Source organism: Cygnus atratus, chromosome 4 (assembly GCF_013377495.2).
Source record: "Cygnus atratus isolate AKBS03 ecotype Queensland, Australia chromosome 4, CAtr_DNAZoo_HiC_assembly, whole genome shotgun sequence".
Classification (NCBI taxonomy): domain Eukaryota; kingdom Metazoa; phylum Chordata; class Aves; order Anseriformes; family Anatidae; genus Cygnus; species Cygnus atratus.
Window position 1 is genome coordinate 35,429,736 of NC_066365.1, and position 8,481 is coordinate 35,438,216.

Here is an 8,481-nt window from a genome sequence, read left to right on the forward strand (position 1 = left end):
TTTTTGAATAAATGTAAGGCCTGTGGAACAATAACAGCCTGTAAATACCAGAGGGAAACAACTTTTTTTGAGGAGAGAGTAGACTTTTCCCTGCTCTGCAAGCACAACTGAGCCTCTCATCAAAACCTAAGCCACAAATTAAAAAAAAAAAAAAAAAAAAAAGAAAAAATAAATCATCAGTAGAACCACTTCATTAACCATAAAGCATTTCATGAAATCCAATTTTCTTTTTCACAGATTTGTATGGCCTTGTTTTCAGTTAGGTCACTCCATTAATTCACCTGCACTGACACAGCAGAAGAGAGCTCCATACCCACATGTTAGAAGACACTGCACCCAAATGCGAGTTTCAGTTCTTTTACTGACTGCTCAGAAAGCATCTCAGCTAAAGCACATCTTGTTGCGATGTAACTGAAGATGAATGCTAACAGCTATTTCGCCACTAGTGACTTTTCTTTGCTTCTCTCAAAATTAGCTTTCTAGTTACCCCTGAGTAAAAATCAGCAAGTAAAAATAAGATATGTTTCTTTCTTGGAGGGGAGAAGCTCAAGAGATGTAGAGCAGAGTTCACACCAACTCAGGTATGAAAAGTTGGTATAACTACTAACACACCCAAAACCCTCAAATCTCCAACTACCACACTGACTCCTGGAAAAAAGAAAAGGAGCTTTAGGAGGATTTTCCCCAAAACACTTCATAGTGATTTTATCAGCAGAAGTGGCAAGACATAAGATGTGTAATATGTAACACATTAAACATTTTACTGTCTGTGACACACTACTTTAAGCTATCTAGAGCAGAAACATGAATCTGAAGCTTGCAGTTGCCTCCACTAAGAAAAGTAGAGTGATCTATGCCAACCCATACTCAAAATTACAGTCTCTGTTCTAAAATAAGTTTGGTCATATAGTTCAAGTTATGACTATGCTACTATGTCTTATAAAAGAACTCAGATCTGCAAGAATGTTTCCACAGGCAGTTAAAACATTTAGTAGGACAAAAATACAAGAAAAAAAAAGTTAGCTTTTTTGCCTGCTTGTCTATTTGCTATCTGTCTGCAGTCTGCAGGTAAAGTCTAGTTGGTTTTGAGACTAGAGAAAGAATATATAAAATTCAGAGACGTTCACTCACAATCACTTCTTCACACACACACCTCCACGCTGCACATGCCTTCATCTATTTCAGCTGCTAACGACTACAAGAAAGAGGTGAAGAGTCAGCCTAAATTGGTTCAGTATTTATTCTTCACAGCACCACAAGCTTTAATTTCATCTACTCTTTGCATAACTTCAATAATAAATACGGTGCTCTCTGTATTTGATTCTTAAACCACCCATATCTGAAGCACAATGGGACGTGTCACAGACACTTGCTTTGCTGCCCTCATAATACGGTTTAATTATGATGACTGAACTAACGGGCTCACATCATAGACTTTTACAGGTTGACCCCGTGTCATCCTGATGTATCATTTTGCACCAGTTCAGTGCTGTAAATCAATTTAAGATCTCCAGCAGGTTGAAAAGGCTGGTAATGATGCTTTCTCTGCAGTCTCTGGGGACTCCACATTATACACAACTTACATTATTTATAAAGCTGAGATGATGCCTCCATTAGGCTTGGTAAGACTACTCAAATAAGCTTTTATTTTACACACACAGCTTGGACTTCACAGAGCACGCCACTGGCCATATGTCATATACAGCGCATTCATGCTTCAATTAAAAAAAAAAGTCACAACCCCTTCATTTTTGAAATTTAAATCTTTATACCAAGCAATGTAACTCACGACTTAATCCAAATATATTGCCAGTACTCTAAAACACAGTAAATACTTTTCTGAACCGTTGTATTACTCTTGTGTACATTCAACTCCTTACTTTGTGTTCAGACTACAGAGGAACACCAAAACTAAACTCATCAGCTTTCAAACATCTGATTTGATACTTAATATTTATCCAGAAACAGAAACATCTCCATCTGCTTATTCAGTCACTTTTCTCAAACGTACCGGATCATCACATCTTCAAGGGTAGACAAAAAGGAAAGCTGAACAGGACAGAGAAGGAAAAAATGTATTTGATTACATACCTAGCGGTTGATGGGGCCAAAACTGAAGCAAGGACAAATCCCTACCCTTAGGGTAACCCGATCATGCCTGGAACTGATCCTTTCCACTAGCTGTGGAAGGCTTCTGGATCACCCAACTCAAGGGAAATTTCTCTCAAGCTCCTACTTACAGTCTGAAGTAAGCTGCAAGGATTTGATCCCTCTGACCTGGGCAAGAACTCCAAAAAGGGCTAGAGAGCTTTCATCGTCATACTGATGATCTCCCAGTCACAGCGAAGAAGCGAGCACTCCAATCTCACACTGAAATCCAACGGGAACCGCTAATAAGCTTCACAGCACTGCTCTCCGATTCAGTGGAAAAATAAAATGAACATTAATCAGTTGCAACTAACAAACTAATCTCCTGTAATTCAACCGAGCAATTACAGACAATTAAAAGAAAAAAATAAAGTCAATGTTGACACCCCAAGTTCCCTCACATGATTTGCTCCTATTGTTTGACAGGACAAGGTGCAGGCGGCCACAGAAGGACCAGCAGAATGTGCTACAGACACACGCCTGGGGAGAGAAGCAGTCTCTGTGGGCTGGGTTAGCTGCAGCTTTTAGTCTTATTCTCGAGTGCTGCTTAAAAACACGCAGAACTATTGGGGGAAAAAAATGAATCAAAGTTTTCTCTTTTTGACTACTTTCCTCCGTGCAAAAGAGATGTGAGGTATGAGTTATGACACGTGTGAAACAGAGCTATTCTCTCAACACGTTAGTTTCGGGATGCGGTATCTTTAAGCGCTGACATCCATTAAACAATGCCATGTTTCACGGCAGCGATCTTTTCCATTTGCTTGTATCTGGAATACACATCTACTTGCACTCCTCCCCACCTCGATCCAACAATACCTCTCCTTCCCCAAATAAAGCTGATACCTTGTTTTACATGCAGCGAACACAGTTTTTTTTTCCTAAAATACACCAAAATAACAATTACAGCTTATTCTTAAAGATCATTTGTATACTGGAAAAGCAAAGTATAAGGTCAGACCCCATATCTTCTTCAGATTGATCTACTAACAAAAGAGCAAGCACAGCAGTCCTTCCTCAGTCACAACTCCCACTGATTTCAGTTGATAAAGAATAAATAAAAAATAAAAAAAAAAATCAGGATTTGGTCCATTTTTTGAATGCATGACTGAGTGTTTCCACACCAGGACGTTTCCAGCAGCCTCAGGGAGCTGTATTCAGGATAAGAGGACTCGGCTGTACAGCCCGAGTACATGAAGAAACGAGACGGAGGAGGGGAAAATCTCGGGCATCCAAACACGGAGGAGGCCAAAAAAAAAAAAGTGAACTTTCCTTGACCTCCGAGCAGAGATTTTTCATTTTAAACGTTAATTAGAAAGAAAAAAAAAAAAAAAGAGGAAAAAGAGGGGAGGGGGCATCGTGAAGAAAGGACGGCAGGGAAGAAGGACGGCGAGGCGGGCCAGCCGCGGTCCGTCCGAGCCCCAGGGCTTTTTCCCCCGCAAAACACAAAGGCAAGAGTCTGCCCTGTCCCGAGGGGGGCCGGGGCCGGGGCCGGGGTCGGGGTCCCCTTCCCTCCCGTCCCTCCCAGCCCGCGGCAGCGGCACCTACCCAGAAACTTGGAGCCCGCGCCCCGGCGGGGAGGGCCGCCATCATGCCGGCGAGGAGAGGGCACCGAGCCGCTTCCCCGGGGCCTCGCCGCGGCCCCTCGCCCTGCCCGGGGACCCCCGCGGGGAGGAAGGACGGAGGACGAGGAGGGCGCAGCCGCTCGCTGAGGCTCGGGGCCGCCAAGTTGTTGGCGGCTGAGGGGAAGAAGGGGGCCGGGCCGGGTCGGGCCGGGCGGGGGCTCCCCGCTCGCTGCGCCGCCGCCGGGCAGCCCCGCGCTCGCCCTGCCTCTGCGCCGGGGCTGAGCCGGCCTGGCTGGCGTCAGGCGGTCGGAGCCGCCCAGCCTCCGCTCGGACGGACGGACGGACGGACGGACCGGCAAAAGGGATCCTCTCCCAGTGACCGCCCCCGGGCTGGGCCGGGCCGGCTCGGCCCCTCGCCCCGCGGGGCGGCCGAGAGCCCGCGGGCTGCGGCTGGGCTTCGAGGAGAAGGGCGAGCACCGGCAGGCTGGCAATTAGCTGGAGTAATTGGCAGCACGCTGCTTGCCCGGGGTTTCGGCCTGCCTCTGGTTCTCGCAAGGGATTCACTCCCTTAGCCCCTGCTCAGTCCGTGTTTAATGCTGAAGGTGAGTTAGTGACACCTTCCAGTAACACACCGCTTCAGCCCGAGGTGCTGTACGTGCGGGCCTCATCCTGGCTCTGCGTGCTTTTGCAGTTACTCCTAATGTCCATGAGGAAACCCGTGAAGGTGCGTGAGGCTTCTTGTGTGATTAGGTGTAGGGGAACGAGGTCTCACCCCTGCGGCCCTCTGAAATGGAGCCAAACTCTGAATTCACACGCATCTGCTCTGAAGTGAGTCCAGTTGAACATTTGGAGCCCTCTCGAGGAAAGGTGAGCTTTGCTACCAACTGTGGCTATAGAAATCTTTACTCAGATGAGCACAGCGCACGTATGAGTGAATTGAAACACGTTTTTTTAACAAATACCTTGGCTTTCACCCAGTTGTCATTCCTGGAAGGAGATGCGAAGCATGAAGTGGAAGACTTTTCTACATGAAAAAAGATCATGCATGATACATCTGTACTGGCATAATCACATCTCACCTACACATAATCACCTCACACATAATCACCTACACCAGTACGTTTTCATGTGCATAGGAAGCCCTTTGTACTGCATTAACCTCATTTTAAAGCACAGCGAGACTGAGACCCTGCAGATTACAGGAACAACAGCAGTCCTGGCTTGGCACATCCATCCTCCCAGGTGTGTGAGGAGTCCAAAGAAACAGATTTGAAATGGCTTGCCCAAGGTCAGGAGGAGCACAATGTAACTGAGATATTATCAGTGTAATGAAGACATTTCCAAGCAATGCACAGAAGAAACAAGAGGCTGTTACTCTTTTTGTACTGAAATCAGGGCCAGGTGTCTGGGTGCAGCTGTAGTGACTGCCCCAAGAGCCTGGCAGCACCTCAGCGCTCCAGTTTCACACGGAGAAATACGTGGAGAAGGCCTGGGATGGGCAGCAGGCTCCGAGCATCTATTCAGTGCATGGTTCACACTAAGCAGATATGACAAGACGATAATTAGGGAAGCACTGCAGTTTGTCAGGTGTCTTGTTAGAACCGCATTTTTACCTCTTTTGTTGTTGTTAGGGTTGACTGGTTGGTTCGCTTCAGTATGAGAGAATTAAATTATTTTCTGCTTAGACTGAGGCTTGGGGAGGATCGCATTAATATGCTCCTATACCTATAAAGGGCAACAAAATAGCCTGCTGTGGCCTTTTGCTGACGTTTAATAACCTGAACGGCTGTTCTGGACAGGGTTGGTCAGAAGGTTGGTCAGAGCTGGCTTGATCAGTTGTGAGAGAAGACCTGAGAACAAGCAGAAACAGCGTGCCATTCCTGGCAGGGCTGCCTTTGTACACAACCAAGCCAAAACTGCAAGTCTGCTGCCTGCTTTAAGACATGCAACTCACAGGCGACTGTCCAAACCCCTTACTCTGTGAGTAGTATCAACAAGTATCTTTCTTACCTGGATTCTGCACATTCAGCACCTCCATCTCCATCAGCTACTTTTAATACACCCTAATTAAACATCACTAGAATCTAACTAGCCTTTCTGAATAACATGAGGAAAATGGAAAGTAGAGAGCGCAAGGGCACATATAGCCAGGAATATAGCTTGATGCTTCTCCTACAACAGTGATCCTCCTCTGCATTGGGCCAGATAATTGTGCTACCTGAAGATGTTACAGAGGACATTATTTCTTTTTTCATATCCTACTGTGCAATGACATTAGTGTTCAGTCTGCTGCAAGAAAACATGACATGGGGCTAGGAGCAATGAAGGAGAAGAACAGTTTTTTTTGGAAACAGTCTGACTTTTCATCAGATCAGGTGTAAAATCAAATGAAACCATCAGTTTTAAGGCTCATAAGCCTGAACTTCAGTGGAATTGGGGCACTTATGCAGATAAACTTCTAATAAGATTTTCAAAGGCAACATTAATCTCTTAGACACTTTTTAAAATCTCAGCAAGCACCTGCCTAATCACCTTTAAAATCTGCCTCTCAAAAACAGCTTATTAGAAGGCACAGTGCTAAGACACTCATTATATCACATATTTTTATTCTATTACATCACATAACAAATATTTAAGAAATACTATGATGACAACTGCTACCTCCACTATTAGCTTTCAATCATCCTCTAAAATCAGAGTTTATATGCAGATTATGATTTAGTATTTCTTGTTAACCTCAGCCAGGCAGCATATGTTTCATCTGGCTTATTCACAGGGGTTCCAGGGCTAGCGAGTGCCTTCTGGAGACAGTTTAGCACCAAACACAGTAACTTTGCTTCACCTTTATGTTCACCAGGTTTGTGCCAGAAACTAGAGCTTCGTGGCTAATTAAATTGTATCAAACACATAACTTATTATTTACATTAAAATCACTAGAGTGATTTTCTTTTTAGCCATTACGGTGTTGCCCTAGCATGGGAAAATATGAGCGGTATTTTCTGAGAAGAGGGGAGTTCTGTCAGGAAGAATAATGGCTTTCTAAGGATACTTGATTTCATAATTTCCTTCTTTACTGGGCTGGCTGGTAAAAACAGTACTTATCAGCCTCTGTCCTCCACAGCTTTTCTTCTTTAAATAGGTGAGGTATTAAACAAGCCTCCCACCACAGCATTATTAAAAGTGGATATGCAGACTGTTCAGCAGTTACACAGATCTGTTTGGGAAAGATGCCTCAGGCAGAAGACAGCATGTGGGAGAAGGTAAGAAGTAGTTTTAAGAGGTCATCATAACTGCAAAGAGCTCAGTACAGTTTTCCAAACCCCTTTGGGTACAAGGCACTGGCTAGCCCTGGTAGCACAGAGTTGGCAGATGATTTCCACTGCCGAGAAAGGTGCTTGGGTCCGAGCTGGGCCAGGATATTTCATCCCTGCACAGCAGCAGGAGTGGTATGGTGCACATAGCGTGGATGAACTGTGGCCATCCATAGGCCAACTGAATGGGGCGTCGGAATGATGGCAGCCGCTGAGCTGCTCACCTGACGTCCTGTCCCCATTAAAGAGGACACAGTGGCCCTCCTCTCCACCCTTTTCCCCGCTGAGCACTCTACTGGCACCTGCGGGCAGCTGGGGCAGGGAAAGAGAAGGAGCACAGTGCCTCAGCAGCTGTTCTGTGCCAGAGGTTGAGCTTACCACATCCTCAAGCATCAAGATTCAACTTCGCTTACCCTGAAGAGAAGCTTTGAGCTGGCACTGTGTAGGTTGCACAGAAACCTAAAGGAAGTAGGCTATAAAGGCCTTGAAGATGGAAGTTGTGAGGGTTTTCTATATGCCTTCTTCAGTGTGTCCAGCCATCTACTAAAATGAACCCTTCATGAGTTTGTCCCCGTAGAGTCAAAAGTCTGTTTGGGACCTACCTTTGCTTCCTGACTCACTCACATATGCAAAAGTACAAAGAACCCATTTCACTCTAACTTAGAAGTTCTTCCTAAACTGCCTACCATGATTAAGTGGGATTTATATAGAATAAATGTGGAGCTGATAATTTCCAAGATTATTATATGTATTTTCCTCTGTTGCATTAAATAAAGCTTCTGCTGTAAATCTGTCTAAAAATGCCAGAGAAGTCTTTGATCAGATTGAGCAGTCATTCATCTTTTCCACCCTTGAGATGATGGGATTCAGACCAAAATTGCCTAAGATTAATGTAGCTGGCTAAAGCTGCCAAGATCCTTATTAAAAGTTATGAATCCAAAAGGTTTGGGCTGAGAAAAAGTACTAAGCAGGGTGCTCCCTTATCTCCTTTATTGGTGTTTTTCTCTGTAGACTCTGATGTAAGGACTTTGCTCCAGCAATATTATGTTACTGGTGAAGAAGGGAGGAATATTGGGTTGCTCAGTTCTGCCAGCAAATCGCATACTGCCACCAAGCACAGTTCTGCTGCCTGCTCTGCTGCACCAGGATTGTGCTCTTCTAGAGAGGGAAATTTTCCCTTTGGGTCTTGCCTGGGGTTGTTTAGAAACTTTGGAAAGTAGATTCACTTGGTTGCACCATATGACTGCTGCACTAAAAACTGGTGCTGTGGGAGCAGCTGTGTGTCACAGCTTGCTACACCATTGCCCATAGGCTAAAGCAGCTTTGGGGTGGGACTGGATCGTGGTGATGGATGAAGGCTTGGTGAACAGTGGTAACTCTCTGGAGACAGAGATCTATCTCCTTTATACCCAAAGAGGAGACAACTAAATTACACCATTGGAAGACTAACAAAATCACAT

General features: G+C 45.1%; 1 protein-coding gene across 8 annotated transcripts in view; it reads right to left on the minus strand.

The window, feature by feature from the left end:
- The window catches only part of SMAD1 (SMAD family member 1), a 49,733-nt gene extending 45,755 nt beyond the window's left edge, over positions 1-3,978 (minus strand). For 4 of the 8 annotated variants that reach the window (XR_007708217.1, XR_007708218.1, XR_007708221.1 and 1 more), the window contains exons 1-2: positions 3,694-3,978; positions 2,241-2,408 (exon numbers count right to left, since the gene is read on the minus strand). The gene's annotated coding sequence lies outside the window, so the exon portion shown is untranslated. Of the gene's footprint in view, positions 1-2,091; positions 2,205-2,240; positions 2,409-3,693 lie in introns of those variants that run through there. The other 4 variants (XR_007708219.1, XR_007708220.1, XR_007708222.1 and 1 more) reach the window with 3 other exon arrangements.
- Between the last annotated feature and the right edge of the window lie 4,503 nt (positions 3,979-8,481).